This window comes from Pleurodeles waltl, chromosome 3_1 (genome assembly GCF_031143425.1).
Source record: "Pleurodeles waltl isolate 20211129_DDA chromosome 3_1, aPleWal1.hap1.20221129, whole genome shotgun sequence".
Classification (NCBI taxonomy): Eukaryota; Metazoa; Chordata; class Amphibia; order Caudata; family Salamandridae; genus Pleurodeles; species Pleurodeles waltl.
Genome location: NC_090440.1, coordinates 20,543,531 through 20,568,801, shown reverse-complemented (window position 1 = coordinate 20,568,801; position 25,271 = coordinate 20,543,531). Strand labels below are relative to the sequence as shown.

At 53.4% G+C, this 25,271-nt stretch overlaps 1 protein-coding gene across 1 annotated transcript in view; it reads left to right on the top strand.

Moving 5' to 3' along the window:
• The first annotated feature begins 5,507 nt into the window (after window positions 1-5,507).
• The window catches only part of MDK (midkine), a 100,478-nt gene continuing 80,714 nt past the window's right edge, over window positions 5,508-25,271 (top strand). Inside the window, exon 1 of the mRNA XM_069221715.1 lies at window positions 5,508-5,711. The gene's annotated coding sequence lies outside the window, so the exon portion shown is untranslated. The remainder of the gene's footprint in view (window positions 5,712-25,271) is intronic.

The window sequence follows — 25,271 nt, the reverse complement described above, 5'->3', positions numbered from 1 at the left end:
TGGTGCAGAGAGTGCCTTCTCTGACCATTAAGGTTCTGCAGTGGGACTCCTGCTCTGGCCATGAGGGCTCTTCTCACCAGGAGAGTTCTGGGCTGGGATGCCTGCTCAGGGCCTGGTGTCTCTGCTTTGAGATGCCTGTTATCATCATGAGAGCTCTGCAGTGAGATGCCTGCTCAGGGTCTAATGTTTCTGCATTGAGATGTCTGTTGTCACCAGGAGGGCTCTGGAGTGACATGCCTCCTCTGGGCCTGATGGTTCTGCTTTGAGATAACTTCTCTTAGCCGTGAGGGCTCTGAGGTGAGATGCTCAGGGTCTGATGTATTTGCATTGAGAAGCCAGTTCTCACCATGAGGGCTCTGCGTTGAGATGCTTCCTCAGGGCCTAATGTCTCTGCACTGAGATGTCTGTTCTCTCCATGAAGTCGCTGCAGTGAGATGCTTGCTCAGGGTTTGACGTCTATGCGTTGAGATGTCTGTTCTCACCATGAAGCCGCTGCAGTGAGATGCTTGCTCAGGGTTTGACGTCTCTGTGTTGAGATGTCTGTTCTCACCATGAAGCCTCTGCGGTGAGATGCTTGCTCAGGGTTTGACGTCTCTGCGTTGAGATGTCTGTTCTCACCATGAAGCCTCTGCGGTGAGATGCTTGCTCAGGGTTTGACGTCTCTGCGTTGAGATGTCTGTTCTCACCTTGAGGGCTCTGAAATGAGATGCTCAGGGCCTGCTGTGCCTGCAGTGAGATGTGTGTTCTTATCTTGAGGGCTCTGTGGTGATATGCCTGCTCAGGGCCTGATGTCTCTGCACTGAGATGTCTGTTCTCACCATGAGGGCTCTGCCATGAGATGCTTAGGGCCATCTGTCTCTGCATTCAGATGTCTGTTCTCACCATGAGGGCTCTGCCATGAGATGCTTAGGGCCATCTGTCTCTGCATTCAGATGTCTGTTCTCACCATGAGGGCTCTGCCATGAGATGCTCACGGACGGATGTCTTTGCATTAAGATGCTTGTGTAAGGCCTGATGTCTCTCCACTGAGATGTCTGCTCTTATGGTGAGGCCTCTGCCCTGAGATGCCTGCTCAGGGTCTGACGTCTCTGCTTTGAGATGTCTGTTCTCACGATGAAGGTCCTGCCGTGAGACGCCTGCTCAGGGCCTGATGTCTCTGCATTGAGATGTCTGTTCTTGTGATGAGGGCTCTGTCATGAGATGCCTTTCCATAGTCTGATAGATGTTTGTTCTCACCATGCGGGCTCTGCCGTGAGATGCTTGCGCAAGGCCTGATGTCTCTGCATTGAGATGTCTGTTCTCACGATGAGGGTTCTGTGGTAAGATTCTTGGTCGGTGTCTGATGTCTCTGCATTGAGATGTCTGTTCTCACGATGGAAGTTATGCTGTGAGATGCCTGCTCAGGGCCTGATGTCTCTGCATTGAGATGTCTGTTCTCAGCGAGGGCTGTGCCGTGAGTTGCCTTTTCAGAGTCTGATATCACTGCAATGAGATGTCTGTTCTCGTGATGGGGGCTCTGCCATGAGATGCATTACCAGAGCCTGATGTCTCTGCAGTGAGATGTCTGTTCTCAGCATGCGGACTCTGCCGTGAGATGCTTGCGCAAGGCCTGATGTCTATGCATTGAGATGACTGTTGTCACCATGAGGGCTCTGAGATGAAATGCTTAGGGCCTCATTTCTGGGATGAGATGCTCGTGGCCTGATCTCTTTCTGGTGAGATGCCTGTTCTCACCATGAGGCTTTGGCAGTGACATGCTTGCTCAGGGCCTGATGTCACTGCATTGAGATGTCTGTCCTCACTATGAGGTCTCTGAGATGAGATCCTTGCTCAGGGTATGACGTCTCTGCAATGAGATGTCTGTTTTCATAATGAAGGCTCTGAGGGGAGATGCTTGCTCAGGGTCTGACGTCTCTGTATTGAGATGTCTGTTCTCACCATGAAGGCTCTGCGGTGAGATGCTAAATCAGGTCTGATGTCTCTGCGCTGAGACGTCTGTTCTCATCATGACGGCTCTGCAGTGAGATGTTTGCTCAGGGCCTGATGTCACTGCACTGAGATGTCTGTTCTTACCTTAAGAACTCTGTGGTAAGATGCCTCTTCAGTGTCTGACGTCTCTGCATTGAGATGTCTGTTCTCACGATGAGGCTCTGTGGTGAGATTCTTGGTCGATGTCTGATGTCTCTGCATTGAGATGTCTGTTCTCGTGATGGGGGCTCTGCCAAGAGATGCCTTTTCAGAGTCTGATGTCTCTGCAGTGAGATGTCTGTTCTCACCATGCGGGCTCTGCCGTGAGATGCCTGCTCAGGGCCTGATGTCTCTGCATTGAGATGTCTGTTCTCGTGATGGGGGCTCTGCCATGAGATGCTTTTTCAGAGCCTGATGTCTCTGCAGTGAGATGTCTGTTCTCACCATGCGGGCTCTGCCGTGAGATGCATGCGCAACAGATGCCTGTTCTCACCATGAGGCTTTGGCAGTGACATGCTTGCTCAGGGCCTGATGTCGTTGCATTGAGATGTCTGTTCTCACCATGAGGGCTCTGAGATGAGATCCCTGCTCAGGTTATGACGTCTCTGCAATGAGATGTCTGTTCTCACCATGCGGGCACTGCAGTGAGTGTCTGCTCTAATCTGAGGGCTTCCAGTGAGTGCCTGCTCTGCCGTCTGAGCTCTGCAGTTTGATGCTTGCTCGGACCTGAGAGCTTTGCAGCCGGATGCCTGCTGTGACCCCAGAGCCCTGCAGTGAGTGCCTGCTGTGACCCCAGAGCCCTGCAGTGAGTGCCTGCTGGACCTCAGAGCTCTGCAGTGAGTGCCTGCTGTGACCCCAGAGCCCTGCTGTGAGTGGCTGATCGTCCCTAAAAGTTCTGCAGCTAGATACCTTCTGGACCCGAGGGGTCTGCAGTCAGGGCCTGCTGGTGCTGGGCTTGAGGACTCTGCAGTCAGTGCCTGCTCTGACCTGAGGACTCTGCAGTGAGACACCTGATCTAACAAGAGATCTCTTCGGCTAGATGCCTTCTGGACCTGAGGGCTCTGCAGTTAGATGCTTGTTGGGCCTGATGGCTCTGCGTTGGGTGCCTGCTCTGATCCTAGAGCTCTGCAGTGAATGACTGCTTGTGCTGGACCTGAGGACTCTCTGCAATGAGTTCCTGCTGGACCTGAGGGCTCCGCAGTCCTGCAGTGAGTGCCTGCTCTGACCTCAGAACGCTGCGGTGAGTGCCTGCTCTGACCTGAGGCCCTGCACTGAGTGCCTGCTCTGACCTGAGGCCCTGCAGTGAGTGCCTGCTCTGACCTGAGGCCCTGCAGTGAGTGCCTGCTCTGACCTGAAGGCTCTGCAGTGAGATGTCTGCTGTGGCCTGAGAGCCCTGCAGTGAATGCCTGCTGGACCTGAGAGCCCTGTAGCGAGTGCCTACTCTGACCTGAGAGCTCTGCAGTGAGACATCTGCTCTGACCTGAGGGGGCTGCAATGAGTGCCTGCCGGTGCTGGACCTGAGGTCTCTGCAGTCAATGCCTGCTCAGACCTGAGGACTGCAGTGAGGCACCTGATCTAACCTGAGATCTCTGCAGCTAGATGCCTGTTGGACCTGAGGGCTCTGCAGTTAGATGTCTGCTTGACCTGAGAGCTCCGCGGTGAGTGCCTGCTCTGACCTTAGAGCTCTGCAGTGAATGCCTGCTGGTGCTGGACCTGATGGCTCTCTGCAGTGAGTTTCTGCTGGACCTGAGAGCTCTGCAGTGAGTGCCTAGTCTGACCTCAGGGCTCTGCTGTGAGTCCCTGCTCCGACCTGAGAGCAGTGAGTGCCTGCTCTGATCTCATGGCTATTCAGTGAGTGCCTGCTGGTGCTGCACCTGAAGGTTCTGCAGTGAGTGGCTGCTCTGACCTGAGAGCCCTGCAGTGAGTGCCTACTCTGACCTCATGGCTCTGCTGTGAGTGCCTGCACTGACCTAAGAGCTCAGCAGTGAGTGCCTGTTAGAGCTGGACCTGAGAGCTCTGCAGCGAGTGCATGCTGGTGCTGGACCTGAGAGCTCTGCAGTGAGTGCCTGCTCTGACCTGAGAGCTCTGCAGTGAGTGCCTGCTCTGACCTGAGAGCTCTGCAGTGAGTGCCTGTTGGTGCTGGACCTGAGAGCGCTGTGCTGAGTACCTGCTCTGAGCTGAGGGCTCTGCAGTGAGTGTCTGCACAGACCTAAAATCTCAGCAGTGAGTCCCTGTTAGTGCTGGACCAGAGAGCTCTGCAGTGAGTGCCTGTTGGTGCTGGACCTGAGAGCTCTGCAGTGAGTGCCTGCTCTGAGCTAAGGGCTCTGCAGTGAGTGCCTTGTGGTGCTGGACCTGAGAGCTCTGTGGTGAGTACCTGCTCTGACCTGAGAGCTCTGCAGTTAGTGGCTGCTGGTGCTGGACCTCAGGGCTCTGCGGTGAGTGCCTGCTCTGGCCTGAGAGCTCTCAGTGAGTGCCTGCCCTGGCCTGAGAGCTCTCAGTGAGTGCCTGCTCTGGCCTGAGAGCTCTCAGTGAGTGCCTGCGCTGGCCTGAGAGCTCTGTGGTGAGTGCATGCTCTGACCTGGGAGCTCTCAGTGAGTGCCTGCTCTGACCTGAGACCTCTGCAGTGAGTGGCTGCTGGTGCTGGACCTCAGGGCTCTGCGGTGAGTGCCTGCTCTGACCTGAGATGTTTTAAGTGAGTGCCTGCTCTGACCTGATAGCTCTCAGTGAGGGCCTGCTCTGACCTGAGAGCTCTCAGTGAGTGCATGCTCTGACCTGAGAGCTCTGGAGTGAGTGCATGCTCTGATCTGAGAGCTCTGCAGTGAGTGCATGCTCTGACCTGAGAGCTCTGCAGTGAGTGCATGCTCTGACCTGAGAGCTCTGCAGTGAGTGCATGCTCTGACCTGAGAGCTCTGCAGTGAGTGCATGCTCTGACCTGAGAGCTCTGTATTGAGTGCCTGTTGGTGCTAGACCTGAGAGCTCTCAGTGAGTGCCTGCTCTGGCCTGAGAGCTCTCAGTGAGTGCCTGCTCTGGCCTGAGAGCTCTGCGGTGAGTGAATGCTCTGACCTCAAGGCTCTGCGGTGAGTGCCTGCTCTGGTCTGAGAGCTCTCTGTGAGTGCCTGGTCTGACCTGTGAACTCTCTGTGAGTGCCTGCTCTGACCTGAGACCTCTCAGTGAGTGCCTGCTCTGGCCTGAGAGCTCTGCGGTGAGTGCATGCGCTGACCTGAGAGCTCTGCAGTGAGTGGCTGCTGGTGCTGGACCTCAGAGCTCTGCGGTGAGTGCCTGCTCTGGCCTGAGAGCTCTCAGTGAGTGCCTGCTCTGACCTGAGAGCTCTCAGTGAGACGCCTGCTGGCCCTGGAGGACTAATGCTTCTGGCTCAGTCGGAGACGAGGCGGGGGAGGGGTCCTTTTGGCAAAGTTTGGGAAAACTACCTTTTGTTGTCAGCTCGACGGGGAGGAGGCTGGGGGCTGAGAAGGGGCGGGGCGTGGCGAGTGACGTCAGGCTCCAAGTTAATTGGAAAGTTTCCCTATACTTGACCAGCTTGAACTAGTTCTGTGGACACAAAGAGGGCGAGATAAGGAGCTGGGAGGGACACACTGCAGGCCGAGGAACAGTCTGGGCGTCACGAGTACCTCAGGGATTACTCCAGGAGTACTAGAAGAGACGTCTAGGTGCTTCAAGGGAGAATCGAGTCAGGCGGCAGCGCTTAGAAGCCGAGAGGAGCTGATCGAGCATCAGAGAGTCAAGTGAGTGCCGGGGGAGTCGGGGGTGTCATGGTACCCTCCATAGGGATACCGCGGGATCTGAGTAGCCTTAGGGACCCCCATTGGTCAAGGCACCACCCCCAACCATAACAGTACCTGAGACAACCTCGGGATGTGTGCGGCCCCATGGAGCCCTGGGAGACAGCGGGGTGAGGGGGGGGGGGGGGCGTCAGGGCACCCACCATAGTAGTATGGGAGACCACCCCGGGATGTGTCTGCCCCAGCGAGCCCTGAGAAAGAGCCAGGGGGTGGGGGGCAGAGTACTCACCATAGCAATACTTAAGACAACCTCGGAATGTGCCCAGCGAGCCCTGAGAGGCAGGGGAGGGGGGCGGGGGGGGGGTCAGGGCACCCACCATAGCAGTAGCTGAGACCATCCCGGGATGTCTATAGCCGTGAGAGACATCCGGGGAGAGAGGGGGTGACACGGCACCCCCCATAGCAGTATCTGAGCCCATCCTGGGATGTGTCCAGCCTCACCGAGCCCTGAGAGACAGCCGTGGGGATAGAGTGAGTGTCAAGGCATCATAGCAGTAACCGAGACAACCTCGGGATATCTCCAACCCCGAGAGACATCCGGGTGAGGGGGGTGTCAGGGCACCCACCGTAGCAGTATCTGAGACCATCCGGGGATGTGTCCAGCCCCATCGAGCCCTGAGAGACAGCCGTGGGGATAGAGTGAGTGTCAAGGGATCATAGCAGTAACCGAGACAACCTCGGGATATCTCCAACCCCGAGAGACATCCGGGTGAGGGGGGGTGTCAGGGCACCCACCGTAGCAGTATCTGAGACCATCCGGGGATGTGTCCAGCCTCACCGAGCCCTGAGAGACAGCCGTGGGGATAGAGTGAGTGTCAAGGGATCATAGCAGTAACCGAGACAACCTCGGGATATCTCCAACCCCGAGAGACATCCGGGTGAGGGGGGGTGTCAGGGCACCCACCGTAGCAGTATCTGAGCCCATCCGGGGATGTGTCCAGCCTCACCGAGCCCTGAGAGACAGCCGGGGGGATAGAGGGAGTGTCAGGGCATCATAGCAGTAACCGAGACAACCTCGGGATATCTCCAACCCCGAGAGACATCCGGGTGGGGGGGGGGGGGGGGGTCAGGGCACCCACCGTAGCAGCATCCGAGACCATCCCGGGATGTGTCCAGCCCCATCGAGCCCTGAGAGACAGCCGGGGGGATAGAGGGAGTGTCAGGGCATCATAGCAGTACCTGTGACAACATCGAGTGTGTCCAGCGATGAGAGACATCCGAGGGAGGGATGGGGTGTCAGGGCACACACCTCAGCAGTACCTGAGACAACCTCGAGATGTGTCCAGCGATAAGAGACATCCGGGAGAGGGATGGGGGTGTTAGAGCACCCACCTCGGAAGTACCTGAGACAACCTCGTGATGTCTCCAACCCTGAGAGACATCCGGGTGAGGGGGGGTCAGGGCACCCACCATAGCAGTACCTGGGACAACCTCGGGATGTGTCCAGCGATGAGAGACATCTGGGGGGAGGGATGGGGTGTCAGGGCACACACCTCAGCAGTACCTGAGACAACCTCGGGATGTGTCCATCCCCAGGGAGCCCTGAGGAACAGCCGGGGGAGGGGTGGGGGGGTCCCTGGCCCCAGCGAGACCCGCGAGAAAGTCGCGGTTTCTGCCCAGTCCCATCCACTCCTGCGTCCCAAAAATCCAAGGGGGTCCGACCCAACCCTTCTGAGCACTGGGAAAAGAGGCGCAGTCTGTACCCCCCTCCCCCCCACACCCCCCCCCGCTGGCTAGTGGGAGAAGTGCACCCCGCGAGGCTGAGGGAGCCCCACGATCTGACCCCGCGAGAGAGTGATAGAGGGTGAGGTGTACCCCTCAGGGGCGATCCCCACGATCTGACCCCGAGAGAGGGGATGAGAGCTGCTGGCGGACCCCGCCCCAGCCCTTCAGGACAGAAAGACTCCTGGCCGAGTATTTAACCCTGGACATGTCTCTGCCCCGCCCCCTCCTTCCGGTGCGTTTACCCCCTGACTCGAGGGGTGCTTCTGAGGGGCGGGGGCCGAGAGATGGGGGTACTTGGCATCCCAGGACTGTCTAGTAGTGTGTGGGTGGGGGTGCATGAATCACACCCTTATCCACAGCGACCATCCACACTCCTTCCAGAGACCCCCGCCCTTGGCACATTCACTCCCTATCTTGCCCTGAGACTGTGGCATCATTGTGTCATTTTGGGGACCCGTTACTTCTCGAGGTGCAGGTGTGGGCTCCTTACATACTCTGGGTCTTGAGACAAAGATTCGCGCGGCTCGCCTACTCAGGCACCCCAAATACCGCCAGGAGTGTGTTGGGGGTATCCACATTACTTCTGGGGAAGTCATGGTGCTGTCCCTAACATGATGTACAGAATTAGTACACGCCGGTGCGTGCCTCGGGGGTCTCGGGTACTATGTGGGAGTGCAGGTGGTCTCAGGTACTATGTGGGGAGTGCAGGTGACGCCCGGTACGTGCCTCGGGGGTCTCGGGTACTATGTGGGGGGTGCAGGTGGTCTCAGGTACTATGTGGGGAGTGCAGGTGACGCCCGGTGCGTGCCTCGGGGGTCTCGGGTACTATGTGGGGAGTGCAGGTGGTCTCAGGTACTATGTGGGGAGTGCAGGTGACGCCCGGTGCGTGCCTAGGGGGGGGTCTCAGGTACTATGTGGGGAGTGCAGGTGGTCTCAGCTACTATGTGGGGAGTGCAGGTGACGCCCGGTACGTGCCTCGAGGGTCTCGGGTACTATGTGGGGAGTGCAGGTGGTCTCGGGTACTATGTTGGGAGTGCAGGTGACGCCCGGTGCGTGCCTAGGGGGGGGTCTCAGGTATTATTTGGGGAGTGCGGGTCACATCCGGTGCGTACCTTGGGGGTGGGGTGTCTCATGTACTATGTGGGAGTGCAGGTGACGCCCGGTACGTGCCTCGGGGGTCTCGGGTACTATGTGGGGAGTGCAGGTGGTCTCGGGTACTATGTGTGGAGTGCAGGTGACGCCCGGTACGTGCCTCGGGGGTCTCGGGTACCATGTGGGGAGTGCAGGTGGTCTCGGGTACTATGTGTGGAGTGCAGGTGACGCCCGGTACGTGCCTCGGGGGTCTCGGGTACTATGTGGGGAGTGCAGGTGGTCTCGGGTACTATGTGTGGAGTGCAGGTGACGCCCGGTACGTGCCTCGAGGGTCTCGGGTACTATGTGTGGAGTGCAGGTGACGCCCGGTGCGTGCCTCGAGGGTCTCGGGTACTATGTGTGGAGTGCAGGTGACGCCCGGTGCGTGCCTTACTGGGGGGTCTCAGGTATTATTTGGGGAGTGCGGGTCACATCCGGTACGTACCTCGGGGTGGGGTGTCTCATGTACTATGTGGGAGTGCAGGTGGTCTCGGGTACTATGTGTGGAGTGCAGGTGACGCCCGGTACGTGCCTCGGGGGTCTCGGGTACTATGTGGGGAGTGCAGGTGGTCTCGGGTACTATGTGGGGAGTGCAGGTGACGCCCGGTGCGTGCCTCGAGGGTCTCGGGTACTATGTGGGGAGTGCAGGTGACGCCCGGTACGTGCCTCGGGGGTCTCGGGTACTATGTGGGGGGTGCAGGTGGTCTCAGGTACTATGTGGGGAGTGCAGGTGACGCCCGGTACGTGCCTCGGGGGTCTCGGGTACTATGTGGGGGGTGCAGGTGGTCTCAGGTACTATGTGGGGAGTGCAGGTGACGCCCGGTACGTGCCTCGGGGGTCTCGGGTACTATGTGGGGGGTGCAGGTGGTCTCAGGTACTATGTGGGGAGTGCAGGTGACGCCCGGTACGTGCCTCGGGGGTCTCGGGTACTATGTGGGGGGTGCAGGTGGTCTCAGGTACTATGTGGGGAGTGCAGGTGACGCCCGGTACGTGCCTCGGGGGTCTCGGGTACTATGTGGGGGGTGCAGGTGGTCTCAGGTACTATGTGGGGAGTGCAGGTGACGCCCGGTACGTGCCTCGGGGGTCTCGGGTACTATGTGGGGGGTGCAGGTGGTCTCAGGTACTATGTGGGGAATGCAGGTGACGCCCGGTACGTGCCTCGGGGGTCTCGGGTACTATGTGGGGAGTGCAGGTGGTCTCAGGTACTATGTGTGGAGTGCAGGTGACGCCCGGTGCGTGCCTCGGGGGTCTCAGGTATTATTTGGGGAGTGCAGGTCACATCCGGTGCGTACCTTGGGGGTGGGGTGTCTCATGTACTATGTGGGAGTGCAGGTCACGCCCGGTGCGTGTCTCGGGGGTCTCCAAGGGACTGTGCCTTTAGAGATCCTATATCCAGGATCTGGAAGCACACGCGCACACTCCGGTATCCACCGGGACCCCCCCCCCCATACCCCGCCAACGCTGCTCCAGTGTTGGGCAGAGTTGGGCACGCGCCCCTTTGAACACCACTCACTGCATTATAATGCATGAACTGCCCACGGTCCAGGCTCCTCCGTCCTCACTCGCTGACTTTACGCCTGCCTTTGAGCTTGTACAGCGCTGCGATGCCCTGTGGTTAGGTTCGCGCTATAGGAATGTTACTCAACACACACATTGCCTTAGTAGCTTGGCTGCAGGGGGCTGGCGGGGGGGGGGGGCTGCTTGGGTTATCGTGAGGTTTGTGCATCCGTGGCGGCTCAGGTACCCTTTAATATGTGTCGTTGGTGGTCTCCGGGGTACATGCAGCTTGTGCCATCTGGTGCCTCTTGGGTTCGGTAATGTGCCAGGCACTGCGGACATCAGTGGGCACCCAGGCACAGTGCGCTGGTGAGTGGGGCGGATTTCTGTGTCGGGGTCACCCTGGGACCGTCAGCCCAGGTACCGTGTGCAGCATTTGTTGGGGACTGGCCACCTTCCTTGCAGTGGAGAAGTGTGGCTCAATGGTTAGAGCGGCAGACCCTGAAGCAGAGATCTGGCTCAAGACCAGGGTTCAAGTCCCGCTTCGGCAGGTCTTGGGCTCAATTCCCCTTGACCAGATAATTCTCGCCTCGGTGCCTAATCTAATTCATGGGTCCCACTCTGCAACTCTGGGCAATAGCTTGCTTAATCTCCACAACGGCCCCAACAGCGCTTGGATGCCTGGCTTCACCCTGGGGGTGCTCAGGAGTGGGCGCCTCACAGGGAAAAGCCAGGAGGGGTTCCATAGCGGTATGAGTACAGCGCCTTGAGACCCTAACGGGTGAGTAGTGCACTATACAAGTGCTCATTTACATTTACAGTGAGTGCATGGCGGACCCCGTGCACTGCATGTACTGGTGATCAGACAGGGTCCTTGTGTCAGTGGTCTCTCAGGAGCCAGTGAGAGCATCGATGGCCAGCATGCAGTGAGTGCCAGCAGACAGTGAGAGCGTCGGTGGCCAGCATGCAGTAAGTGCGTCTGTGACCAGCATGCAGTGAATGCATCAATGGCCTGCCTGCATGCAGTAAATGCGCCTGTGGCCAGCATGCAGTGTGTGCGTCGGTAGCCAGCATGCAGTGAGTGCGTTGGTGGCCGGCATGAAGTGAGTGCGCATGCAGTGAGTGCGCCTGTGGCCAGCAGGCAGTGAGCTGATCTGTGGTCAGCATGCAGTGAGCGCATCGGTGGCCAGCATGCAGTGAGCGCATCAGGGGCTAGCATGCAGTGAGCGGGCCTGTGGCTAGCATGCAGTGAGCGGGCCTGTGGCCAGCATGCAGTGAGTGCGTCGGTGGCCTGCATTCAATTCAGTGCGTGTGTCTGTGGCCAGCATGCAGTGAGCGGGTCTGTGGCCAACATGCAGTAAGCGGGTCTGTGGCCTGCATTCAATTCAGTGCGTGTGTCTGTGGCCAGCATGCAGTGAGCGGGTCTGTGGGAAGCATGCAGTGAGCGGGTCTGTGGGAAGCATGCAGTGAGCGCGTCGGTCGCCTGCATGCAGTGAGCGCGTCGGTCGCCTGCATGCAGTGTGTGCGTCTGTGGGAAGCATGCAGTGAGCGGGTCTGTGGGAAGCATGCAGTGAGCGGGTCTGTGGCTAGCATGCAGTGAGCGCGTCGGTCGCCTGCATGCAGTGAGAGCGTCGATGGCCTGCATGCAGTGAGAGCGTCGATGGCAGCATGCAGTGAGAGCGTCGATGGTCAGCATGCAGTAAGTGCGTCTGTGACCAGCATGCAGTGAGTGCATCAATGGCCTGCCTGCATGCAGTAAATGCGCCTGTGGCCAGCATGCAGTGTGTGCGTCGGTAGCCAGCATGCAGTGAGTGCGTTGGTGGCCGGCATGAAGTGAGTGCGCATGCAGTGAGAGCGTCGGTGGCCAGCATGCAGTGAGTGCATCAGTGGCCTGCCTGTATGCAGTGAGTGCGCCTGTGGCCAGCAGGCAGTGGGTGCGCCTGTGGCCAGCAGGCAGTGGGTGCGTCGGTGGCCAGCAGGCAGTGAGCGGATCTGTGGTCAGCATGCAGTGAGCGCATCGGTGGCCAGCATACAGTGAGCGCATCAGTGGCCTGCCTGCAGTGAGCGGGCCTGTGGCTAGCATGCAGTGAGCGGGCCTGTGGGCAGCATGCAGTGAGTGCGTCGGTGGCCTGCATTCAATTCAGTGCGTGTGTCTGTGGGCAGCATGCAGTGAGCGGGTCGGTGGCCTGCATGCAGTGTGTGCGTCTGTGGCTAGCATGCAGTGAGCGGGTCTGTGGCTAGCATGCAGTGAGCTGGTCTGTGGCTAGCATGCAGTGAGCGCGTCGGTGGCCTGCATGCAGTGTGTGCGTCTGTGGCTAGCATGCAGTGAGCGGGTCTGTGGCTAGCATGCAGTGAGCTGGTCTGTGGCTAGCATGCAGTGAGCGCGTCGGTCGCCTGCATGCAGTGTGTGCGTCTGTGGCTAGCATGCAGTGAGCGGGTCTGTGGCTGCATGCAGTGAGCTGGTCTGTGGCTAGCATGCAGTGAGCGCGTCGGTCGCCTGCATGCAGTGTGTGCGTCTGTGGCTAGCATGCAGTGAGCGGGTCTGTGGCCAGCATGCAGTGAGCGGGTCTGTGGGCAGCATGCAGTGAGTGCGTCGGTGGCCTGCATTCAATTCAGTGCGTGTGTCTGTGGGCAGCATGCAGTGAGCGGGTCGGTGGCCTGCATGCAGTGTGTGCGTCTGTGGCTAGCATGCAGTGAGCGGGTCTGTGGCTAGCATGCAGTGAGCTGGTCTGTGGCTAGCATGCAGTGAGCGCGTCGGTCGCCTGCATGCAGTGTGTGCGTCTGTGGCTAGCATGCAGTGAGCGGGTCTGTGGCTAGCATGCAGTGAGCTGGTCTGTGGCTAGCATGTAGTGAGCGCGTCGGTCGCCTGCATGCAGTGTGTGCGTCTGTGGCTAGCATGCAGTGTGTGCGTCTGTGGCTAGCATGCAGTGAGCGGGTCTGTGGCCAGCATGCAGTGAGCGGGTCTGTGGCCAGCATGCAGTGAGCGGGTCTGTGGGCAGCATACAGTGAGTGCATCAGTGGCGTGCATGCAGGGAGTGCGTCTCTTTTTTATGGCATGTATTAGTCCCCACAGTTTTAACAAGCATTGGAAATGCCAATAGGTCTGACCTACAAACGAAAGTGCCAGATAAATCACTGATGACTTAAGCCACTCAGTTTGCAGAGCAACTGGAATTATGTGGCGGGGAAGAGCAGTTTATATGGCAGGCTTGATTGAATTATGCAGCAACGAAATGCAAATTCCGAAGCATTAGGAGGCACATTTCCTCACAGTATCACTTCATCGCTTTCTCGTCTGCACGTTAACACTGTCTTGGTAATTGTTTACCTCAGTTCCAGATTATCACAGAAACGCAGCAATGAACACTTTAGAAGTGAACAGTCAATATGTTGTGTTGAAACCTCCAGATTGTGCAGCGTGAAGAGTTATGTGGCAGATGCGGCTGATATATGGTTATACAGAAACGGCAGCATTCGGATAATTGCGTATAATTCCCGTGACCCTGCCAATAACTCATCACACGTGCATTCTGTCACGTGCTCCTGCATTCACACACTTCCACAATAACCCACTCCAACTCAACAACACCCACTAGACACATTCACAGATCAGAAGCAGGTGAAGCACGTTGATTTTCATTGTTTTAAAGTTCCAGCAGGCTGCCATGTTTAGAACCAAGGTGTTGGCCATCTTGGGATGGTAAAGCTGGATCTACTATGGATAATAAACTTCCATTGTGGCTGTCTAGGGGCAGCGTCAGCATCCATTGGGCTCCACAGCAGATGAAATCAGCACAGACCTAGCAGTCGTCCATTAACAGTGTCCGGGGAGCTCTAGTGGGCTCTAAAAACGAAAACAAAAGGAAAGAAATGATAGGGACCAACAAAGATCCACAGAACGGGTCCACCAGCCGTGGCACTGACGCACTCATTTTTAGGTGGATGTGCACGTGTGATGAGACAAAGGCTGTCACTCGTGGGGAGAGGGGCAGAGGTTGGCGTGGACGACCTTTTCTTGTTCTGTGTGCTGCCCTGAAAGGAAGCAGAGACTGAATGACACTCGTACAGACCAATGGCCGAGGGGGCGGGCCCGACCCCCTTCTATGTATGTTCATATAATAATGTTTACACGATCCTGGAAGACAAACGAGCAAGTTAGCCCTTCCACAGGGATTTTATGGTGCAAATCTTCTCGAGCGTTTGCCAAAGGGGTATCCAATTTCGAGACCCTTCCCTGCAAAGGTAATCTGTGAGGTTCCATGTAACAATATACTGCCTACAGCCTTATCATAATGTAATGACAACCCTCTCTAAAAACGTCTGCCTTTGATGCATGTTTTACACAATAGGCAAGTCAGGCCTACTGGATTTGCCAACCTTGTGGGATTTACCATACTTTTCCAAATGAACCAACCAGGTGAACAGCCTTCCCCCTTGGCTTGACACAGTGGCCACTGCAGGCCTACTGGAGTGGTTAACGGTTGGCACCCAGTAGGCGTACACATATAAAATTACGATTATCTACAAAATAACAGTTGATGAAACTATGGGCAACACCTCAGACCGATTCTATTTAGTGTAAGAAAAGGTATACAAAATTATAGTCAGCTAAGCAACATATTATCCTTCCGAAGAGAGCCAACCCTTTCCTCACTGTTTGTGACGGGCGTGACTAACACCAAAACCCTTGCCTGCCGCAGTCCTTTGTGAGATCCCAAGTATTTGCAGGGTTTGTTACGGAGTAACAGCAATCCATCCTTAAATGCCTATTGACTTTAACATAAATGTTTTTGGTAGAATTTTGATGACTCTGTGTTACTCTTGTAGCATGGAGTTCTGGCCAAATTCTGCTGATCACCGCGTGGTGGGATTTTTCGCACGCGCAGCTCCAGGATGGTGAGTTGACAAGTGTGAATGAGATTTGGCATCCAACAGCAAGATTTCCAGGCACAAGGAGGACATCTGGTGAGATTCTTCCGATGGGGGTGACTGCAACCGTTCGTGGTCAGAAGGCTGTCGCTCAAGTAGCAAATCTACTCAACAAGCAAAAAAATCAACTCCAGTAGCTGCGCCCTCTGGCGCGCTGCTTGGTGCCGTTTGTGCGGATTTTTCAACGTGGAAGCCTGTGCTAAATCCCAGTGCGAGCAGCGCAGAGTGCCTATTTTCTCTCATTGGTAAAACTCTGCAGAATCTTGCAGATTTTTTATATAACTCAGCAGAATTCCGCTGACTCAATTTTGTGAGTTCCGCCTACCCCTAATGCCAACTCAGGCACGTGATGGCTGCGTCAGGTACTGTGTGGTGCGTGTCATGGCTGGCCCAGGTATCACCTGGTGCATGGAACAAGTGGTCCAACTACTGTTTGGTGCATTCCATATCTGGTCCAGGTATCGATTGGTGCGTGGCATAAATGGTCCTCTTAGGGGTGGGCTTTACTCACCGGATTCAGTGTAGCGTAATCATCTACGAATCTTGCTAGATTGTGCTTGAATTCTGTAAGAAAATATAATTCTGCGTTAAGTGCCATTTCTTAGGGCAAAAATGACCCTTTGTGTCTAAAAAGTATGCAAGGGGGCGTTTTGTGCTAAGAAATAGCGCTAAATGAGGCAGAAGCTGAATATTGAGTGTGAGCAGCTGCTTGCACCTGCTATAAGTGTGCTCTGGGGTACCAGTTGCCTCAAACACACTATGAGCATTTTTGGTCCTGAGGATCTATTTTGCGCTGAGAAACCACGCTAAATGCAGAAGGTGAACAGTAATCGGTCTCTGGCTCACACTTGCTAAATGGGATCTTGCAGTGGAATTTTTCTCCCACACTACTCTTTACTATGCGCTGTAATTCAGCGCAAAAAACATGAAATTACCAAAATTACTCTGATTATGCCAGCATAATCGAAATTCTGGTTATGCCTAGTCCAAATACGTGCATGTCATCTCTTGTTAAGGCATCATCTCACGCGTGCGTTAGATGTGACCTGCTTTGTGGGAGAGATGCTTCTGTTGCTGCGCAGTTCATAAGTTACAGTCATAATCTAACACAGTGAGCTATGAACAGCCTTCAAAGCGCTGCATGCAAACTGCATGATACAGGTTAGAAAGGTATCTTATTTGACAGTCTTTGATTATCCTAATTTTGCTAACAAAAAAGGATTAGTTTGGATATAAAAAAATCATTAGTAAAGTCTACCCTAACCACCCTGTTACGTTCTGAGCCCTGAGTTTATGCTTCCCCAGACCAGGCACCCTTAGAAAATGCCACCCTTGTGGATGACGTGTGAATCCTGCACCTTGTGGCCCCTTTGACATATGTAACATTTTCTATTCACTGATTTACACATGTATGATTCACTGTCTCTGTATGTGTGTGATGTAAAATGCTCCAACACCCTACACTGGTAAGCGAGGCGCTGTAAAAGAAATGAAATACATGTGCAAAGAGGAGCTATGTAGAGATGAGAGGCGCTGTTAGAGGGTGATGGTGAGGGAATCTTTGAAGAGCCCCAATAAAGATTGTTGTAGCTCGTGAACTGTAAGTTCATCATTTCCTGTGCTTTAAAAACTAATACAATTGAATATATAATGAAAAATATGTTGCATAATGTGCTATCTTTGATTCGATTTTCTTGGAGGATTGGGGACACCCCCAAACCATACTTGTAGTATTCAGGATCGCTCACTGTACACCCTAGGGGGGCTGGTCTGACAAAACTTGCCAGGGCTGCCTTAGGTTTCCAGTCTGGCCCTGCACGAGGCCGCTTGGGACAGGTCCGGAAGTTCAAGCCCAGTGGAAGCTTGCTGGCGTCACAGGTCCCAGGGAGCAGGTCTGGCACATGCATATTTAATTATTATAAACTGTTGTTGAATTAGACAGACAGCACCACCATGTGGTGGGCTGTCATCAGTGCTGGTGCTGAAAATCAAGTGTGGACGCTGAGCACCGGAAACCACTGGCTCAAATTAAGCACTTATTCATCTCTGTCAGTGGTGATGTCTGTCAGTGGTGATCTCTGTCCTGTGGTGATGTCTGTCTGTGTTGGTCTCTGCTTCTGCTCTGAAGATGGCAGTGGCAATCTCGGTCAGTGGCAATCTCGGTCAGTGGCAATCTCGGTCAGTGGCGATCTCGGTCAGTGGTGATGTCTGTCAGTGGTGATGTCTGTCAGTGGTGATGTCTGTCAGTGGTGATGTCTGTCAGTGGTGATCTCTGTCCTGTGGTGATGTCTGTCTGTGTTGGTCTCTGCTTCTGCTCTGAAGATGGCAGTGGCAATCTCGGTCAGTGGCAATCTCGGTCAGTGGCAATCTCTGTCAGTGGTGATGTCTGTCAGTGGTGATGTCTGTCAGTGGTGATGTCTGTCAGTGGTGATGTCTGTCAGTGGTGATGTCTGTCAGTGGTGATGTCTGTCAGTGGTGATCTCTGTCCAGTGGTGATGTCTGTCTGTGTTGGTCTCTGCTTCTGCTCTGAAGATGGCAGTGGCAATCTCTGTCAGTGGCAATCTCTGTCAGTGGCAATCTCTGTCAGTGGTGATGTCTGTCAGTGGTGATGTCTGTCCTGTGGTGATGTCTGTCTGTGTTGGTCTCTGCTTCTGCTCTGAAGATGGCAGTGGTGATGTCTGTCAGTGGTGATGTCTGTCAGTGGTGATGTCTATCAGTGGTGATGTCTGTCCTGTGGTGATGTCTGTCTGTGTTGGTCTCTGCTTCTGCTCTGAAGATGGCAGTGGCGATCTCTATCAGTGGTAATCTCTGTCAGTGGTGATGTCTGCTAGTGTGAACTCAGCCCCTGTTCTGGGAGGCTCGTGGTGATCTCTGTCATAAGTGATCTTTGTCTCTGATATGAAGATGTCAGTGGTGCTCTCTGCCGCGACCATGAGAAGGCCCGTGGTGGTCTCTGACACTGATGGTCTCTGCCATTGGTGATCTCTGACACTATTGATCTCTCTCAGTGGTGATCTCTGCCCCCTGTTCTGAAGAGGCTCTTGTGATCTCTAGCCCTGACCTAAACATGACAGTGGTGATCTCTGACTCTTATGGTGTCTGACAGTGGTGATCTCTGACAGTATTGATTTCACCCTGTGGTGATGTCTGACAGTGGTGATGTCTGTCAGTAGTGATCTCTGTCAGTGGTGATGTTTGTTAGTAGTGATCTCTGTCAGTAGTCTTCTCCGACCTTGCTCCAAGAGGCCAGTGGTGGTGTCTAACAGTGATGATGTTGGTTCGCTGTAATGTCGGCTAGTGGTGATGTCTGACAGTGTGATCTGTTAGTACTGATTTCTGCCTGAAGTTATGTCTGACAGTGGTGATGTCTGTCAGTAGTGATCTCTGTCAGTGATGATGTCTGTTAGTAGTGATCTCTGTCAGTAGTATTCTCCGACCCTGCTCCACAGGCCAGTGCTGATGTCTGCCTGGGGTGATGCGTGATAGAGATCACGACTGGCAGATATCATCACTATCAGTAATGATCTCTGACAGAGGTGATGTCTGATAGTGATGATGTCTGACAGTATGATCTACGTCAGTATTGAGCTCTGTCAGAAGTGATGTCTGCCAGTGGTGATGTCTGTTAGTCGTGATATCTGTCAGTAGTGTTCTCTACCCCTTCTCCACAGTCCAGTGGTGATGTATGTCAGCGGTGATGTCTGCTACTGATTTTTCATTATTGATCTGTGTCAGTGGTGATGTCTGCCAGTGGTGATGTGGTGATGGTGGACAATGATGATGTTGGCCAGTGGTGATGTCTGCCAGTGGTGATGTCTGACAGATTATAGGGTTGACAGTGGTGAGCGCTGTTAGTGGTGATGTCTGTCGGTATTGATGTCTGCCAGTGGTGATGGCTGCTAGTGGTGGACTCTGCTAATTGGGATATCTGCCAGTCGTGATCTCTATCACTAATGATCTCTGACAGAGGTGATGTCTGATAGTGATGATGTCTGACAGTGTGATCTACGTCAGTATTGAGCTCTGCCAGAAGTGATGTCTGGCATTGGTGAAGTTTGTTAGTCGTGATATCTCTCACTAGTGTTCTCTGCCCCTGCTCCGCAGGCCAGTGGTGATGTTTGCCAGCGGTGATGTCTGCCAGTGATTTTTCATTATTGATCTGTGTCAGTGGTGGTTTCTGCCAGTGGTGATGTCTGCTTCTGCTCCAAGAAGCCCGTGGTGATGTCGGCCAGTGATGATGTCTGACAGATATTATGTTTGACAGTGGTGATCTCTGTTAGTGGTGATGTCTGTTAGTGGTGATGTCTGTCGGTATTGATGTCTGCCACTGGTGATGGCTGCCAGTGGTGGTCTCTGTCACTAGCGATCTCTGCCTAAGGTGATGTCTGCCCGTGGTGATGTCTGTCGGTATTGATGTCTGCCAGAGCGGCTCTCAGCAGGCAGAACCTGGGGTGGGTAATGCAGGTTGCGGCCTCTTCTGTGGGGTGCAGCCACGAAAAGCCCTCCTTTGGCCTGTCCACCCCTCCTCAGCAGTGAGGCCTGCTCTTAGCCGGGGGGGGGGCGACACGGTCCCGGAAGAAACTGGGGTCAGGAAGTCATGCACATACCGTATGAGCAGGGGGTGCTCGTTAACAACCGGGAGGGGCTTAGAGGGGTGATTTATACCCTCCAGAAGCCATTGTCCTCGCTCCCTGGGGCGTGTCCCCCCACCCACCGCGCCTTTCACCAGGCCCTGGTTCCCATCCTCAGAGGGCCACAGGGGGGTCTGGCAGCATTGTCCCTGGTCCGGCCTTGTTACACTCCAAGTGACTCGTGAAGTGACCCCAACCCTTGCTGTGTGCGCATGCGCCCCTGGGCCTTCTCTGTTACCCACCTAAGGGGCTATTAAATTGCACCTTAGTCCCTGATTGGTCACCGAGTCGGAGCGGTGATTGGCAGGGCCGCCCCTCATAAAGCCGCCCCTTTGTGCTTCCACAAGTTATGCGAATAGCACAACAGGGGGACGTTTTTTAAGTAAAATGTTTGTCACCTGGTGACAGGTGCAAATGAAAAGCTTATTTTACAGGAAGGGGACGCGATGCCGCAGCGCCTTTATACTAAATGAAGTTCCAATTCTGAATTCGAGTTCTTGTTTTAATTGTATTTATTTATTTGTTTTTTTTGTCGAGCAGCTGCAAGTTTTGCAAACTCGTTGGAAACTTTAAAAGTGGGCCTGTTGATAAAAAAAAACGAAACCTCCTTACGTACCGGTAATAGGCTTTTCACAGATGTTGCGGTGTTCCCTCCTAAATGGAAGCGACCTCCTGTTTGTTTGAAAGGTTTTCCTTTTGTAAGCACAATTTCCATTCATTACGGTTTGGGCGGGAAAGGTTAACGCAGACATCAGCACGTTCTTGCTGTCAGAGTGCAGAGCTGGGAATCTAGGCGCTTTCCAGACGTAGCGCCATCTCCAGTGCACACAATGTCGCGTTGTGAAGCTGCCAGTTGGGACCCGGAGGGGGGAGGGTGGCCGGGGTCGTGCCCGTCTGTGGTGTGGAGTAAAAGTCCCACCTTACAAGGGATATATGTATTAAAGGGTCTACTTGCTGTCTAAAGCGCTACGCCATTAAGAATTAAATGTTGGCGCTGTGGCCTATAAGGGACCGCTTTTGGCCCGCACCATGGGTTCCTTTCTGATCCTGGAAAGAAAGGGGAGGCCCTGGGTTCATGGTAGGCGGTGCCTACCCTGGGGCCCCCATAGGAATGCTGTCGCCTCTTAGTGTCAAAGTGTAAGACCTTGTATGTGAGCCAACCTGAGTATCTTCTGAGCTCACTCCAGGTGGCACCTTGTATCTGGGCACGCAGGAATATCGTCTGGGCTCACTACAGGTGACACCTTGTATCTGGGCTCACAGGAATATTTTATGCATTAATCACAGGTGACACCTTGTATCCGGGCTCACAAGCAGGCTCACAAGAGTATCTTCTGTATTACCTTCAGGTGACACCTTGTATCCGCGCTCACAGGAGTATCTTCTGTATTACCCTCAGGTGACACCTTGTATCATGGCTTACAGGAGTATCTTCTGTATTAACTACAGATGACACCTTGTATCTGGGCTCACAGGAATATTTTATGCATTAATCACAGGTGGCACCTTGTATCTGGGCTCACGTGAGTATCTTATGTATTTACCACAGGTGACACATTGTATCTGGGCTCACAGGAGTATCTTCTGTATTACCCACAGGTGACACCTTGTATCTGGGCTCACATGAGTATCTTCTGTATTTACTACAGATGACACCTTGTATTTGGGCTCACAGGAATATTTTATGCATTAATCACAGGTGGCACCTTGTACCTGGGCTCACAGGAATATCTTCTGGGCTCACTACAGGTGGCACCTTGTATCTGTCCTCACAGGAATATCTTCTGGGCTCACTACAGATGACACCTTGTATTTGGGCTCACAGGAATATTTTATGCATTAATCACAGGTGACACCTTGTATCCGGGCTCACAAGCGGGCTCACAAGAGTATCTGCTGTATTACCTTCAGGTGACACCTTGTATCCGCGCTCACAGGAGTATCTTCTGTATTAACTGCAGGTGACACCTTGTTTCCGGGCTCACTTGGGTATCTTCTGTATTACCCTCAGGTGACACCTTGTCTCATGGCTTACAGGAGTATCTTCTGTATTAACTACAGATGACACCTTGTATCTGGGCTCACCGAAATATTTTATGCATTAATCACAGGTGACACCTTGTATCTGGGCTCACATGAGTATCTTATGTATTTACCACAGGTGACACATTGTATCTGGGCTCACAGGAGTATCTTCTGTATTACCCACAGGTGACACCTTGTATCTGGGCTCACATGAGTATCTTCTGTATTTACTACAGATGACACCTTGTATTTGGGCTCACAGGAATATTGTATGCATTAATCACAGGTGACACCTTGTATCCGGGCTAACAAGCGGGCTCACAGGAGTATCTTCTGTATTACCCTCAGGTGACACCTTGTATCCGCGCTCACAGGAGTATCTTCTGTATTACCCTCAGGTGACACCTTGTATCATGGCTTACAGGAGTACCTTCTGTATTACCCTCAGGTGACACCTTGCATCTGGGTTCACAGTCTCTTCTGTATTACCCTCCGGTGACACCTTGTATCCGGGCTCACAGGAGTATCTTCTGTATTACCCTCCGGTGACACCTTGTATCCGGGCACACATGAGTATCTTCTGTATTAACTGCAGGTGACACCTTGTATCCAGGCTCACAGGAGTATCTTCTGTATTACCCTCCGGTGACACCTTGTATCCGGGCTCACAGGAGTATCTTCTGTATTACCCTCAGGTGACACCTTGTATCCGGGATCACAGGAGTATCTTCTGTATTAACCGCAGGTGACACCTTGTATCTTGGCATACAGGAGTATCTTCAGTATTAACTGCAGGTGACACCTTGTATCATGGCTTACAGGAGTATCTTCTGTATTACCCTCAGGTGACACCTTGTATCTGGGCATACAGGAGTATTGTATTAACTGCAGGTGACACCTTGTATCCGGGCTCACAGGAGTATCTTCTGTATTAACCGCAGGTGACACCTTGTATCTGGGCTTACAGGATTATCTTCTGTATTACCCTCAAGTGACACCGTGTATCCGGGCACACATGAGTATCTTCTGTATTACCCTCAGGTGACACCTTGTATCATGGCTTACAGGAGTATCTTCTGTATTAACTACAGATGACACCTTGTATCTGGGTTCACAGTAATATTTTATGCATTAATCACAGGTGACACCTTGTATCTGGACTCACATGAGTATCTTATGTATTTACCACAGGTGACGCATTGTATCTGGGCTCACAGGAGTATCTTCTGTATTACCCACAGGTGACACCTTGTATGTTGGGCTCACATGAGTATCTTCTGTATTACCCACAGGTGACACCTTGTATCTGGGCTCACATGAGTATCTTCTGTATTTACTACAGATGACACCTTGTATTTGGGCTCACAGGAATATTTTATGCATTAATCACAGGTGACACCTTGTATCCGGGCTCACAAGCGGGCTCACAAGAGTATCTTCTGTATTACCCGCAGGTGACACCTTGTATCCGCGCTCACAGGAGTATCTTCTGTATTACCCTCAGGTGACACCTTGTATCATGGCTTACAGGAGTACCTTCTGTATTACCCTCAGGTGACACCTTGTATCATGGCTTACAGGAGTACCTTCTGTATTACCCTCAGGTGACACCTTGCATCTGGTGTTCACAGTCTCTTCTGTATTACCTTCCGGTGACACCTTGTATCCGGGCTTACAGGAGTATCTTCTGTATTACCCTCCGGTGACACCTTGTTCCAGGCACACATGAGTATCTTCTGTATTAACTGCAGGTGACACCTTGTATCCGGGCTCACAGGAGGATCTTCTGTATTACCCTCCGGTGACACCTTGTATCCGGGCTCACTGGAGTATCTTCTGTATTAACCGCAGGTGACACCCTGTATCTGGGCATACAGGAGTATCTTCTGTATTACCCTCCGGTGACACCTTGTATCCGGGCACACATGAGTATCTTCTGTATTAACTGCAGGTGACACCTTGTATCATGGCTTACAAGAGTATCTTCTGTATTACCCTCCGGTGACACCTTGTATCCGGGCACACATGAGTATCTTCTGTATTAACTGCAGGTGACACCTTGTATCATGGTTTACAGGAGTATCTTCTGTATTACCCTCAGGTGACACATTGTATCTGGGCTCACAAGAGTATCTTCTGTATTGCCCACAGGTGACACCTTGTATCCGGGCACACATGAGTATCTTCTGTATTAACTGCAGGTGACACCTTGTATCATGGTTTACAGGAGTATCTTCTGTATTACCCTCAGGTGACACCTTGTATCTGGGCATACAGGAGTATCTTCTGTATTAACTGCAGGTGACACCTTGTATCCGGGCTCACAGGAGTATCTTCTGTATTAACCGCAGGTGACACCTTGTATCTGGGCTTACAGGAGTATCTTCTGTATTACCCTCAGGTGACACCTTGTATCCGGGCACACATGAGTATCTTCTGTATTACCCTCAGCTGACACCTTGTATCCGGGCTCACTGGAGTATCTTCTGTATTAACCGCAGGTGACACCCTGTATCTGGGCATACAGGAGTATCTTCTGTATTACCCTCCGGTGACACCTTGTATCCGGGCACACATGAGTATCTTCTGTATTAACTGCAGGTGACACCTTGTATCTGGGCTCACAGGAGTATCTTCAGTATTAACTGCAGGTGACACCTTGTATCTGGGCTCACAGGAGTACCTTCTGTATTAAATGCAGGTGACACCTTGTATCCGGGCTCACAGGAGTATCTTCTGTATTACCCTCAGGTGACACCTTGTATCTGGGCTCACTTGAGTACCTTCTGTATTACCCTCAGGTGACACCTTGTATCCGGGCTCACAGGGGTATCTTCTGTATTACCCTCAGGTGACACCTTGTATCTGGGCTCACAGGAGTACCTTCTGTATTAACTGCAGGTGACACCTTGTATCCGGGCTTACAGGAGTATGTTCTGTATTACCCTCAGGTGACACCTTGTATCCGGGCTCACAGGAGTATCTTCTGTATTAACCGCAGGTGACATCTTGTATCTGGGCATACAGGAGTATCTTCAGTATTAACTGCAGGTGACACCTTGTATCTGGACATACAGGAGTATCTTCCGTATTACCCTCAGGTGACACCTTGCATCTGGGCATACAGGAGTATCTTTTGTATTAACTGCAGGTGACACCTTGTATCATGGCTCACAGGAGTATCTTGTGTATTACCCTCAGGTGACACCTTGTATCCGGGCTCACAGGAGTATCTTCTTTATTACCCTCAGGTGACACCTTGTATCCGGGCTCACAGGAGTATCTTCTTTATTACCCTCAGGTGACACCTTGTATCTGGGCTCACTTGAGTACCTTCTGTATTACCCTCAGGTGACACCTTGTATCCGGGCTCACAGGGGTATCTTCTGTATTAACCGCAGGTGTTGCCTTGTATTTGGCGCTGGCTGCACGTGACCCCTTCTACCTGTGCTCACCTGCATACCTTCCGTGCTCAGCACGCGCCAGATGATGGAATGAAGCATCACCTGTTTTCCTGTTGCCCGGTACTGGATCCTTTGACATTCCCAGTTTTATCCCTGTTTCT